At 35.8% G+C, this 14,964-nt stretch overlaps 2 long non-coding RNA genes across 4 annotated transcripts; one reads left to right on the top strand and one right to left on the bottom strand.

Moving 5' to 3' along the window:
• The first annotated feature begins 318 nt into the window (after nt 1–318).
• LOC110788575 (uncharacterized) lies at nt 319–10,520 on the top strand. 2 transcript variants are annotated; one of them, XR_008932598.1, is made up of 7 exons: nt 319–422; nt 533–757; nt 1,275–1,338; nt 3,421–8,324; nt 8,435–8,659; nt 9,177–9,240; nt 10,260–10,520. It is a non-coding gene; the product is annotated as an uncharacterized lncRNA (long non-coding RNA). The 2 variants fall into 2 exon arrangements; XR_008932597.1 differs by having other exon boundaries at nt 366–757.
• A 2,634-nt stretch (nt 10,521–13,154) lies between these two features.
• On the bottom strand, nt 13,155–14,502 carry LOC130459741 (uncharacterized). 2 transcript variants are annotated; one of them, XR_008919330.1, is made up of 3 exons: nt 14,368–14,502; nt 14,003–14,064; nt 13,155–13,368 (listed from the first exon to the last, which is right to left on the bottom strand). It is a non-coding gene; the product is annotated as an uncharacterized lncRNA (long non-coding RNA). The 2 variants fall into 2 exon arrangements; XR_008919331.1 differs by lacking the exon at nt 13,155–13,368 and adding an exon at nt 13,588–13,745.
• Nucleotides 14,503–14,964: the final 462 nt, after the last annotated feature.

The following is a 14,964-nucleotide window of genomic DNA, read 5'->3' as shown; positions in this document are numbered from 1 at the left end:
TAAATATATAATTAACGTATATTTATTTAAGTTAATTACATTTTAAATTTTTAACGATTTATGAAATCAAAATAATTTTAGAACTTTACATTGAAACAATTCGTTTTACGAAAACACGTTCGATTGACTTTGGAAAACAATCCTAACCGTTTTGGATTCAAACAAACTTAATTTTAATCCTAGCCCAAATTGGTGAAGCCCAAGATAGATAAACCCATAAGTCTTTCCTCTCATCTCCTTCAACTTCACGTGGAAAAGGAAAAAAAAAACCCTCTAACCCACACCAAACAAGAAAAGTCACGTATTGCTGTTTCACGTGAAATTTCTCAAACCTCCTCCTTGCTTCAGCTTCCCGAAACCTCTGCGCCGTCACCTTCGGCCGCCTAACCACCGTCGGCGTTCCTCCCTTCTCCGTCGTTCCGGTACTCCTTATCTCTTCTCCTCCTCTTATTCTTTCCTTATCTCTTTCGTTTCTTTTTCCCTCACTCGTTGGTTCTGTTGATTTGAACCGGTACCTACGCGCCGCTTGCAGCCGCGACCACCACCTCACGGCCTCCCTTGCCGCACCGCGCCGCCCAACTGTTGCAGCCTCCCTATTCTTCCTGTCACGCACGCAGTCGCAGCCCCTTGCTTGCACAACCACCTCGGCGTGACTACCTTCAACCACCACCATCAGCAAGCGTCGCCCAACCTCGGCGACCACCTGCACCGTCGTCGCGCAACCCGCCGTCGGCCAGCTTCCCTCCTCTCTCCTTTGGTTAATTTCTAAATCCTTAAAACTAATTAATGCTTTAATTACGTTTTAATAATTTAATTTATGTGTCTTGAATTAAATTTATGATTTTTTTTATTAAGTTATACATTTTCAGATTATATATTTCGCTTGATTTATAATTAAATTTGCAGATTATATAATTGGTTTGAAACGAGAATTCGAATTATTTAAAGCACGAATTTTAAGGTTTTAATATTTTAAATTCATGTTAGGATGATTATAAGTTATTGAATTATTATTTTTATGATTTTAAACATGCTAATTATGTTTTGGAGTAGTTTGAAATTAGTTATATTGCCGGAAATTTAAAGTACGATGTTTGCAAAGAGTTTTCAACGAATTTCAATCACTAATTCAATAATTTTTATGCTAGGAAATCAAATATTCAAGTTTTGTTATTGAAAAAGAATTCTAAATATGTTTAGGATGTAGTTAGAATGTGTTATTATAGCTGTGAACGATTAGAAGTTGATTGGGAATCCTTGTTGGTTGTTTTTAGGCGGAGAATTCTTTGTAGGCGACTTTTGAATTATTAAAGTGGTCTTGCAGTTTGTTTACACAAGGTACGTACATACCTGTGTGCTTGGAACGTGTGCTAATTGTTGAAACCATGTTGAATCTTGTTGTTGAACTTGGTTATGTTGATATTATTGTTGAACTTGGTGATGTTGATATTATGGACGAACTGGGTTATATTGAATGTGCATGTTTAATACTGTTGGACAAACTTATTGAACTTATTTTGCACTATAAGAACTGTAACATGTTAGTATGGATGTTTGATACAAACATGTTGGTTGGGAACACTAGATTATTCTATATGATTGGGTTGGATCAATTGGTTGTTGTTCCCTTTCTATCTTTTCACTACTTTATAAGGGCGGAGGACCTTGTTTAGTAAGTTGAAACTTTATGCCCATATACAGGGTTGCTCATGGTTAAAGGAAAGGTTGGTTAAGTTGGAATGAGTCTTGATTGATGCTTTTATGATCACTTACTTAATTCCAAGATAAAAACAGTTGTGAACAAATGTGAATTGTCTGTCTTATGTAATGGTTGAGTCATAACGGAATCTCAATTTGTAAATCATGTAAAGTGAAACTGAATAGCAATAGCTTTAGACTGTGCACGTCTGAAGTGACGGACAAACAGGAGTTGGGGTTCATGGTGGTAGCCCATGGCCTTTAATTCGGACCGGATTGATCACCGTGTCCTATTTTTATTTAAACGTTCCTCGATATCGCAGGTCACTGAGGTTACGGAGTCGCGCCCGTACCTCGTCTTCCTTAGTGAAGACTTCTGGATGGTCAACTCGGTCCATTGTCTATTTCAACTAAAATAATATTATGGTTATTAAGCCTAGCTTAGTCTAGTCAAGTATAATCGTCAATTTATTATGTTTTGTCTGTCCTTACTTATATTTATTAGTATCATGTTAGGGTTGTTGGTTTGGTAGTATCATGCTAGGATTGTTGTTGTTTTAGTATGTAGTACTCAGCTTTGCTGATTACGTGCTTTGTTTGTGTGTGTTGATCATGGCTATGCCTTATTGATCCTGTGATGACCCATCTTTGGTGAGCAGTCTCTAAGGATCAATAAGCGTTGCCCATCTACAGGTTTGAAGATGATGCATCATTGGGATCGGGATTAGAGAGCTTGTAGTTCTATTCGTTTAATTAAGTGATTTAATTTGTTAACTTGGATTTGAAATTTGTCGTACTATTCGTATTTCCTTATTTCAGTTAATTGGTTTTGGACCTAATATGTAATAAGATTACTTATGAACCTAAAAGTTAGTTTTATGTTTTCCGCTGCAAAATTCTGAATAAGCCGTACGTTTTCACACGGGCGATAATGCCTTGATAATTCTCTACGTTTTATATAAAAAGGTTATTTTAGAAAAGGGAGAATTGTCGGGGTGTTACAAAGTGGTATTTAGAAGCTAAGGTTTTACTTTAATAAAATTTTAGGCGCCTAACTATCTAGTTATTTAAAATAAATTTCTTAAAAATCGAGCTTCTACGTATTATAGTGTTCAAAAAAAATTGGTACTTTTTTTTGGGGGGCCGATTTCCTTTTATCTTGTTTGAAAGTATATGATATTTCTTATTTAAGTTCGAAATCAAATTATTATTCAAGTTAAAGTGATACTTTCGACATTTTTATTTTTCTTATTATTTATTATTCAAAAAAAAAAAAAAAAAATGAGTACATTTTTTTAGTTGTTTCAAGAGTTAGAATTCGTTATAAGAAAATATAAATCTTTTTCGAATTAATAACTTTATTTTCTAATTTATTCGCTACGCATTTCCTTAATTTATTTTACTTTATTTATTTTATATTTTTATTTATGTTATTATATTAGCGTCCTTTTACCTTGTTATTTAAATTATTTCAATGCTTTAGCTTATGAGAGATGGGTAGTATAAGAAGGGCATATAAGATAGAATTACATGTGCATTAATGGCTAGTCAACGCTAGCATTAGAAATTGATTGTTATGAACGTTCGTGTACTAATTGTTTAAGTGTTACATTTAAATGTGCATAAAGAATTGTTTGCTTCCACCAAATTTATTGCGTTATTGAACTTTGTCTATGATTTGGTTGGAAAAACGTTAGTGAGACATGGAATTGTTTATTTCAGGAATAAAATGTTTCTTTCCAAGTACACCAACATAGGATCCTTCGAGAAACTTGATATAGAAACCCCAGATATTTACGTGAAGAAAATCATGTTTGGATGTGAATATTATGCTAAAGTTCAAGGGCAACCTATCTTAATGAGAAAGGATATCATAGCAGCTACTATCATTAATTGCTTACCTAACAAATTTCCATACCTAGAACTCAAGGAAAAGTTTAAAGACATGCATTCTGATAATGGAACTCCAAACCTGGCTAAATATGGGACTTGGGATGGTAGATGGAAATATGATTCAGAAATTCTGACCACCATTATTGAGGCGGCAGAAAGTGGGTTTAGAGACGGTAAAATCGTAGGGAGTCATGTTGGAGATGCAGTTACAGAAGAACCTATGGGAGTAAGTGTAAATAATGACCTAGAGGAAAATGATGTAGCCGTGGAGAGTGAGAATGTAGGTGTTGAGGCAGAGAATCCTAACCTAGTGGCTCATGAGCCAACCATTGAAATTTCTAGTGATTCAGATGCAGATCTCGAAAGTGAGCAGCAGGTGGCAAATGAGCCTAATCAAGATGAAGATATGGAAGAAGATGAAGACCCTGAGGAAGAGTTTGATGATCTTGAGATCTAAATTTCACTCCGCAAGTTTCAGGAGCAATGGATAGGCAAGAGGCCACAAATATTTTGAAGTCATAAATAGTTAATTTAACTCTTTTATGTTTTAGAGAATAAGTAGCGAAGCTACAATAGTTTAAAGTTAAAGTTTATTGAAGTTTGAAATGTTCTTTATTATTTTGAAGGATGTAATAAATCTTTATGGAGTTAGCAATAAAAGTTAAAGTTTTCAAGGAATTGTTCTTTATTCTATTTTGAGGATTCCATAATACCCCAACCTTTAGGTAACACGTCATGGATTAATTTTCCATTGGTTGCATACTCAGTGTGAATTGTGGATCAATTTAATTGCCACAATAATATTAAATGATTTGAGTACATAAAGGAAGTGAGGGCCAATCTAGACCCTCATGACCAATATGATTCAAAAGGTTATGCCCTATGTGCAGTGTGTGAATGTCTTTCGTGAATTATCGAGGATGATTATTTTTCAATGATTATTGCATCTTGTAGACGATCGTTGCACCTTCATAAACGATTGTCGTGCCTTCATAAATGATGTGTATTAATGTGAACATTGTTGGTTGAGGCGAACTTTATGGTCAATTCAAGTATTAAATTGTATGGGATAACGTATAGGTGATGTTTCAAACCTAAAGTAGAGTATACTAATTGCAGGTCGCGTTCTAGAATGGCCAACAATAATGACTTAGTTGTTGCTATTCGCCTCTTGGCGGAAAAGATGACCCCACCTTTTTAGAAAACCAGATTGGAGAGTTTGAGAAATTGTTTGGGGATTTGAATTGTCTTGAGAATATGAGAGTGGGTCAAGTTGTCATGTATTTGAAAGATGAAGCCGATTTACAGTGGAGAGAAATAGAGTTAGGCTTAGCGCTGCTGAAAGATTCAATTAGGATTCAATTGTTACTGCCTTAAGGGAAAGGTTTACCCTACCTTTTATGAGAAAGCAGAAAGTTTAGGAATTCATAAACATTAGTATGGGGAGCATGACCATCGATGAATACTATTGCAGATTTATAGCATGACCACCTTAGAATTAGGTGGGGAAACCTCTACATCTTTGGATTTTGTGTATGGGGGAGCGGCTCATATTTATGGGTTGCAGTCTAGAATGGACAAGAAAAATATTGTTGTTGGGGAGAAAAGAAAAGAGTTTAATGCTGGGGAAAACCAAGGAAATTTCAAGAGAAATATGAATGAAAATGGTAATGGGAGTGGTAACCAGGTAAAGTAGGGATTTAACCAGTCAGGAAATTAGGGTCGAAGCCTTTAGGGGCGTAGAACAACTAAGAGAACTTCCATAAGTCTGCTAATGAGAATAACAACCAGGATAAGGCTCCGGATAAACTATTCGTTATGAGTAGAAGTGAAGCTGAACGTTTTGCAGATGTAGTTTATGGTACTTTTCTATTAACTCCGTGCCAGTTAAAACATTGTTTGATTCAGGGGCAACTTGCTCTTTTACTTCGTGCTCTATTGTTAAAAGTTGAAGTTAGTAGATTTCGAGGCGATTGATTTACCTGTTAGTCTACCTACTGGTGTAACCATAAAGTGTACCAAGTTGTTTAAGAACTTGCCTTTGAAGACAAAAGATTGTGTTTTTCCTTCTGATTTGATAAAGTTTAGTCTGAGGGACCTAGATGTAATTTCGGGGATGGACTAGCTAAGTGTGTACAAGGCTAAGGTAGATTGTGAAGTTCAGAAAGTAAGTTTAAGGAACCTTATTGGAAAATTGACCTCATATAGATGTTTTGAAAAGTCCAAGAACCTTTACTTATTTCCGTAATGCAAGTGAGGAAATTGATGAATAGGGAGTACGAACTATTTTCTGTAGTGTGTCAGAGGTGATTAAAGAAGTTAGTGACAATCGAGGATGTTGCCATTGTGAGTGGATTCATTGATGTGTTTCCGAGTGAAATTACAAGTATGTTACCTGTTAGAGCTTTTGAGTTCACAATAGACTTAGATCCTGAAACGACACCTATATCCAAAGCACCTTATAGCATGACACCTCCTGAAATGAGCGAATTAAGACACAATTGCAAGAGTTGTTTGTTAAGGAGAAAGATAAGAGTATGGAATCATGCATCGATTTTAGGGAGCTAAACACCATCAAGAACGAGTATCCTTTGCCTAGGATAGATGACATATTTGATCAATTGAATTGGGCGAGTGTGTTCTCAAAGTCTGATTTGTGTTGAAGTACCACCAATTGAGGATAGATGATAAGGGCCTATACCTCATTAGGACTCGTTATTGTCATTATGGGTTTAGAGTAATGTCTTTTGGGTTAACCAATGCACCTGCCATAAATATGGAATTGATGAATGAGATTTCCCACGAATTCCGAATTAAGTTTGTTATTATATTACTGATGGTATCCTGATTTATTCAAAGAATGCAAAAAAGAGCATAATGAAATCTTGAGGATTACTTTGGAGACGCTTAGAAAGAATCTAGTTTTTTTTTTCTTAAATGAAGTATACAAATCTTGAAGTCATGTGTGTATAAGTGACACCAGTGGAAAAGTGAAGGACTATATTGATCGAAAACTACGTTACGTAAGGGAGTAACATTAAGAGGTGATTCGAGTGGTCCAGGATCGTTAGAAATTTGTTGTCTTGAAAAGAGGGGAATATATGAATTGGTGAAATACTAGAATTGAAGCCCAAGAGTTATACATCCATGAAAGGCGTAATGAGGTTCAGTAGAAAAGGAAAGTGGAGCAGAAGGAGTGTCTGTAGATCCTGCTAAGGTTCAAGCTGTGAGTGAGTGACCTACTCCAAAGAACGTGTCTAATGTTTGAAGTTTCCTAGGCCTATTTGACTATTATAGGAGGTTTCCGAGAGACTTTTCGAAGATAGCAAGACCAATGACCAATCTGATGAAAAAGGAATCAAAGTTTGAGTGAAGGGAGAAATTTGTGAAAGCTTTCCAGATTGTAAAAGAACATTTGACCCCCACACTCGTTGTCACGTCAGTTGAAACCTTACGAGACTAATTAACCTACTCATGACCTAAAGCTAGCTGTTATTGTGTTATATGCGAATATTCGGAGGCATTACCTTTATAGGGCAACATGTAAGATCCTTACCGAGCACAAAAGTCTGAAATTTTGGCAATAAGGTCCAGTTGAAGCTCGGGGACAACATTGAAAATGATACTGCTTTCCACCCTGTAACCGATGGTCAGCTTGAGAGCACTAACCAAACCATGGGAGATAAGTTGAGAGCATGTACTATTGACTTTAAAGAGAAGTTGGGAGATCATTTAGATTTGATTGAATTGTCGTGCATCGATAGTTACCATGCGAGCATTACGATGTCACATGTTGAGGCATTGTGTGGAAAAAGTGTAGAAGTCCATTGCTGGAATGATTTGAGTGAAAATATTGTATTGGGGACATAATTCGATGAAGTGGAAGTATCAAAAGTTATTCCCTGAGATGAGTTACGAGGGCGTAACTCGTTTTCTTTAAGGGGGTAGAATGCGATAGAAATTCGCGCTTTTTACCTACTTTTATAGCAATTTCATGCATTTTATGCTAATTATTAGCAACTTATACATGTTGGTGCAAAGTAAATAAATTCTCCGCATAAGAAAAAGGTGTTCATGAGTAACACAAGCATCTTTGAGTTGGCAAAAGAGTGCACAAGAGTGGCACAAAGTACTCCTACAGTAAGAATAAGTTGAAAACTTTTGAAAAATGTGTGAATTTTCGTGTCAAGTTTCGGGACGAAACTTCTTTTAAGAGGGGTAGATTGTAATCCCCCGTAATTTTATACATTTTATTAATATATTTTAACGTATAGTTATTTATATTTTAATAGAATTTACGAATTTTAATAATTAATATATAATTAACGTATATTTATTTAAGTTAATTACATTTTAAATTTTTAACGATTTATGAAATCAAAATAATTTTAGAACTTTACATTGAAACAATTCGTTTTACGAAAACACGTTCGATTGACTTTGGAAAACAATCCTAACCGTTTTGGATTCAAACAAACTTAATTTTAATCCTAGCCCAAATTGGTGAAGCCCAAGATAGATAAACCCATAAGTCTTTCCTCTCATCTCCTTCAACTTCACGTGGAAAAGGAAAAAAAAAACCCTCTAACCCACACCAAACAAGAAAAATCACGTATTGCTGTTTCACGTGAAATTTCTCAAACCTCCTCCTTGCTTCAGCTTCCCGGAACCTCTGCGCCGTCACCTTCGGCCGCCTAACCACCGTCGGCGTTCCTCCCTTCTCCGTCGTTCCGGTACTCCTTATCTCTTCTCCTCCTCTTATTCTTTCCTTATCTCTTTCGTTTCTTTTTCCCTCACTCGTTGGTTCTGTTGATTTGAACCGGTACCTACGCGCCGCTTGCAGCCGCGACCACCACCTCACGGCCTCCCTTGCCGCACCGCGCCGCCCAACTGTTGCAGCCTCCCTATTCTTCCTGTCACGCACGCAGTCGCAGCCCCTTGCTTGCACAACCACCTCGGCGTGACTACCTTCAACCACCACCATCAGCAAGCGTCGCCCAACCTCGGCGACCACCTGCACCGTCGTCGCGCAGCCCGCCGTCGGCCAGCTTCCCTCCTCTCTCCTTTGGTTAATTTCTAAATCCTTAAAACTAATTAATGCTTTAATTACGTTTTAATAATTTAATTTATGTGTCTTGAATTAAATTTATGATTTTTTTTATTAAGTTATACATTTTCAGATTATATATTTCGCTTGATTTATAATTAAATTTGCAGATTATATAATTGGTTTGAAACGAGAATTCGAATTATTTAAAGCACGAATTTTAAGGTTTTAATATTTTAAATTCATGTTAGGATGATTATAAGTTATTGAATTATTATTTTTATGATTTTAAACATGCTAATTATGTTTTGGAGTAGTTTGAAATTAGTTATATTGCCGGAAATTTAAAGTACGATGTTTGCAAAGAGTTTTCAACGAATTTCAATCACTAATTCAATAATTTTTATGCTAGGAAATCAAATATTCAAGTTTTGTTATTGAAAAAGAATTCTAAATATGTTTAGGATGTAGTTAGAATGTGTTATTATAGCTGTGAACGATTAGAAGTTGATTGGGAATCCTTGTTGGTTGTTTTTAGGCGGAGAATTCTTTGTAGGCGACTTTTGAATTATTAAAGTGGTCTTGCAGTTTGTTTACACAAGGTACGTACATACCTGTGTGCTTGGAACGTGTGCTAATTGTTGAAACCATGTTGAATCTTGTTGTTGAACTTGGTTATGTTGATATTATTGTTGAACTTGGTGATGTTGATATTATGGACGAACTGGGTTATATTGAATGTGCATGTTTAATACTGTTGGACAAACTTATTGAACTTATTTTGCACTATAAGAACTGTAACATGTTAGTATGGATGTTTGATACAAACATGTTGGTTGGGAACACTAGATTATTCTATATGATTGGGTTGGATCAATTGGTTGTTGTTCCCTTTCTATCTTTTCACTACTTTATAAGGGCGGAGGACCTTGTTTAGTAAGTTGAAACTTTATGCCCATATACAGGGTTGCTCATGGTTAAAGGAAAGGTTGGTTAAGTTGGAATGAGTCTTGATTGATGCTTTTATGATCACTTACTTAATTCCAAGATAAAAACAGTTGTGAACAAATGTGAATTGTCTGTCTTATGTAATGGTTGAGTCATAACGGAATCTCAATTTGTAAATCATGTAAAGTGAAACTGAATAGCAATAGCTTTAGACTGTGCACGTCTGAAGTGACGGACAAACAGGAGTTGGGGTTCATGGTGGTAGCCCATGGCCTTTAATTCGGACCGGATTGATCACCGTGTCCTATTTTTATTTAAACGTTCCTCGATATCGCAGGTCACTGAGGTTACGGAGTCGCGCCCGTACCTCGTCTTCCTTAGTGAAGACTTCTGGATGGTCAACTCGGTCCATTGTCTATTTCAACTAAAATAATATTATGGTTATTAAGCCTAGCTTAGTCTAGTCAAGTATAATCGTCAATTTATTATGTTTTGTCTGTCCTTACTTATATTTATTAGTATCATGTTAGGGTTGTTGGTTTGGTAGTATCATGCTAGGATTGTTGTTGTTTTAGTATGTAGTACTCAGCTTTGCTGATTACGTGCTTTGTTTGTGTGTGTTGATCATGGCTATGCCTTATTGATCCTGTGATGACCCATCTTTGGTGAGCAGTCTCTAAGGATCAATAAGCGTTGCCCATCTACAGGTTTGAAGATGATGCATCATTGGGATCGGGATTAGAGAGCTTGTAGTTCTATTCGTTTAATTAAGTGATTTAATTTGTTAACTTGGATTTGAAATTTGTCGTACTATTCGTATTTCCTTATTTCAGTTAATTGGTTTTGGACCTAATATGTAATAAGATTACTTATGAACCTAAAAGTTAGTTTTATGTTTTCCGCTGCAAAATTCTGAATAAGCCGTACGTTTTCACACGGGCGATAATGCCTTGATAATTCTCTACGTTTTATATAAAAAGGTTATTTTAGAAAAGGGAGAATTGTCGGGGTGTTACAAAAACGAAATTACGTTAATAAAATATTATTAATTTTAATAAATCGAGTTTAAAAATTTCGGGGTATTACATTCTTACCCCCTTAGAAAAAGTTTCGTCCTCGAAACTTGAATTGATTGTTGAAAGTCGAAAATATTTGAATAAAAGTACGATATTTTATTTAAAAACCAATATCTCACAATTTCATTCCAATTCCGACAATGTCTAGCCTTTATTCCGCCATCTTCTTTAATGACTCCGCTTCAACTCGAGACCTAGAATCGAAGAGTAAAGAATACAAAAGGGGCAAAATTATATGTTGATCTTAATCGTCATTAAGGTCAATTATATTCCGCCGTCGTCTTTTGTATCTCTACTTTACTTCATAAAATAGGATCAAGGAGCAAAGAACATAAAAAGGGGCAAAATTGTTAGCATAGACTAGGCTCCCATTTTTCTTTGTGAGATCCCGTTTGAAAATATCTTCCACTAAAAATAGTAATTTTTAATGCAAAATTATAATTTTGAAGATATATAATGAAAATAAATATTTATCTAACAATTTTAATAGCCAAAATTTATTATAACAATCTCGTACTCTGAGCTCAGGAGAACTTCCATCGAAGGCGGCTTCCATGTAAAAAGATTAGTTATTACCAATGCAATCATGACATCATAAACATAATCCATAAAGTATATCATAATTCAAAAATTGAAATTTCACTATAAGCATAACATTCATATTATAATCATTTGATCTGACAAACAAGCATGGTTGATTCATAACACGTTTACATAAAACATCGCGATTCGTACATTATATCATTCTTAGGCGACTATTTGGAGATATTGCGTTTTCGTTTGTTCTTGAGCTTCTTTGCTGCAGGAATCTTTTCGTTGACTTTCTTTATTCGATTCGTTTTGATTTCGATCTCCTATCTTTTCTTCTACGTTGAATAACTTCGTTGACTACGTTCGTTGCAGGGGTTCGAGTCAATCACGTGATAGAAAATACATCGTTGGACATACGACTTCGATCGTTACTTATTCTTAGTGTTTCAGGTAGACAACCCTCGTATTTCGTGGATAATGCTAAGTCATCAAATGTGCCTTTATCAGAAACAATCTATCTTCCAGAAAACTTAGTTCGGACTACCTGGTTTTATAGACATGTCGTTTTGTCGATTTCCTATTCTCAATTTCATTGCATTCCTCAATCATTCATAACTCATTTCGAATTTCATAACATTCATTGATATCATCAACCTGATACACATACTAATTCTTGATAACTCATTTTGGTAGAATCCTCAAAACTTTATATGCAAACTCAATTTCGTCTTTTCGATCACCACAAAACATGTTTTCCCATAACATTTTGCAAACCTTAAATTATCTCACTTAGCTTTCTTTATGGAGATTATCAAGCATCCTTTCAGATAAATACATAAAAACAATCCTTATAAATTATGCGGAATGGTAATCTAAGAATCGATTTCAATCATAACTTCAATGCTTTAACCTCGATTTAATTGTTGATTCGCCACTTACGAAATACAAACTCATGTTCTTTCGATACTCTATCATTCAATCTTTTGATATACTAATTCCTGATAACTCCTTTTCATAACATCCTCAAAATCTTATTCATATGTCAACTAAAACGGGTCTTCTACCCTAACTCATGTGGTTCATAACGTTTATGTATAACTTCTTAGCTACCTTAATAGAGGCATATCAATCATCTTTTAGATACTAGACTTTTGTACTTATACACCAAAATATTTATCATGGATAACACGGGAAGGTAACCCTAGAATCAATTTCATTCATAATTTAAACACTATAAACCTATAATAACCTTAACTTAATTAGTGATCCACCACTCGTGAAATACAACCTTATGCTCGTTTGATACTTAAACATTTATACTATCCTTAAAGATTCCATAACCATAAAAATTCCTCAAAACAATTCATATCCACAAAATCTTTGTGTTCGCACCGTGCTTTAACTTAACTTCTTTCAAGAAAACAGTAATGCTTAAACTTTGCCTAGTCTGTCTAGGGTAGGAAACTCATAACATGATAAACATGAAAACATGGGAAGTTCGGATCCAAAGCGAGAGAGATAAAATAAAATAATACCAATCTTGGCGCCATCGTGAATGTTGCGCTTGTTGTGAGCTTTGTTCATGGCATCGTTAGTAACCTCGATAGTCGATATTTCGCATAACATATTCAATCAAGAAAACATAAATAACAGAAGAATAAATCCCTTTAATCCCGTTCCTACACTCACACTCATTCCATTTTAGCTTGACTTGAATTTAACATATTCTTTTTAACTTATTCCTTAAAACTCTTTGCTTAAAGCCTATTGAATTCTATTACGTGCAAAACCTGTAAGGTTTAGCACTTATGATCCAGAACCTTGGCTCTGATACCAAACTGTAACGCCCCAACTTCTAAACACCATTAATTAGGTTAATTATCTTTAATTAGCAGCGGAAACCCTAATTTAGTCGGAGCGTCACTTGCCGTATTTCCCTCGTGGAAAATACAAGGCGACATAACCTTTTTAAATTACTAAATAAACTTTAATAATAAATACTTCTAGCATTTGGTTAATATTAGTATTAAAATCTAACTCAAATCATGAGATCAAACTTAGAGTTTAATTAATACATCCCTTTATTACTAATGACATAATTGTCTCTACTAAACATCGATCGTGAATTTGATGGTTGCATCCTCACTCTAAGGCATCCCATGATCTTCTTCGTACCTAAAACAAAAGCAACATCGTGAGCCGAGGCCCAGTAACATACTACCCTAACAGCGTAAACTCATTTCAATTCATTTTATTTACTTTGCAATCAGGGAGAATAGAACATAGTAAAACATTTTCATAAATGCAATAAAACATCATTTATAACTTGAAACTTTGATAGTTCCCATTATCTTCCTTAAAACCTTCTTTTTACTTGGTAACTGAAAAGTTAGCCTTGCGGGACGTCTCCCACCTTGCGATAGTCCTCAAGGAGCACTCTCCCTTGTTGGACATACGCCCGTACCTAAATAGTTTCTCTTTTAGCTTGCGGTAACCCTCAAGGAGCACTCTCCCTTGTTGGGTGTCCCGCGGTACGGCGGTACGTGCACGACCTAGAAATAGTAACCCCACTAACTGCCAGAACCGGTTACACTTTTATTTATCATGTTTCGTATCTTATTCGTAACTCATAAACATCATTCTTATAAAATCATTCACAAACACATTTAAATATCATCATTCATAAAACACACTTATAAACATATTTCATATCCCACAATCCTATAAAAACATATCATTATAAACATATTTCATAATCTCATAAAACACATTTCATAAGGGGATTGTGGGTGTTAGCAATAGATGTTACCTCAACCGTAGTTTATACTTCTTGTTCGATGGGCCGTTCTTCCTGAGCTCCGAGTCCAAATTCTTTCAAAGGATTATATAGTCGAATTAATATTAAATGATAAACAATTTAAAAATCGATACTTTCGAAATAATATATTTGTATATATATTTCTATTTCAAAAATCCATGAAATGTTATTTTAAATTCTATTTTTCTTTTTATTATTAGGCAAGGCTAATAACTTAAATGCAATTTTTCTTCTTAAAAAAATAATAAAATAATTTATTAGTACATAATTAAATTTATCAAACTTTATTTATTTAAAAACATGAGTATGATTAATTATGTGAAAATATATGAACATAAAAATCATATGCCACTTACCCCGAAGCCCAAATAAAAATTGGGCCAGCTTAAATGAATTTGGAAACCAAAGTTTCAATTGAAACTTGGTTCCTGGAATTGAAAGCGCAGCGCGCAGGGGATCAACGAGGGACAGGGGAGAACGAAGAGGACAGAGGGGGGGGGGGGGGTGGTGGTGGCTGAAGGTTTGGACGGCGCCGCTGCACGGAAACGAGCCGTAGATGCGACTGTGGTGGTGTTTGAGTGGTGGCGGAACAGCAAGGAAAGGAAGGGGTGGTCGACAAAACAGGGGAAAAACAGGGGAGGGGCGTTTCTGGTCAAGCCTGGGCGGCGCAGTAGCAGCTCGCCGAGTTTTGTGAGGCGAAGGTGAGTATAGAAGGTGGTGCGGTGGCCGGGGTGTGGTGGTTTCATGGCTGGGTGGTGCGGCAGAGGCGAAGAAAGAGGGAGGCAGAGGTGTGCGTGAGGGGGGAAGAGCAGGGAGGGGAGATACGGTGGGGTGCGGTGGTTCTGGGTGGATGCAGTGGTGGTGGTCTGAAGGTGGTGCAGCGAGGGGGTGCAACAAAGAAGAGAAATAAGGCGACAATGGTGTTGGTTATGGGTGGTGATTTCCAATTTTGT

The sequence above is a fragment of the Spinacia oleracea genome, chromosome 4 (assembly GCF_020520425.1).
Source record: "Spinacia oleracea cultivar Varoflay chromosome 4, BTI_SOV_V1, whole genome shotgun sequence".
NCBI lineage: Eukaryota > Viridiplantae > Streptophyta > Magnoliopsida > Caryophyllales > Amaranthaceae > Spinacia > Spinacia oleracea.
This window is presented reverse-complemented; position numbering and strand designations above follow the sequence as displayed.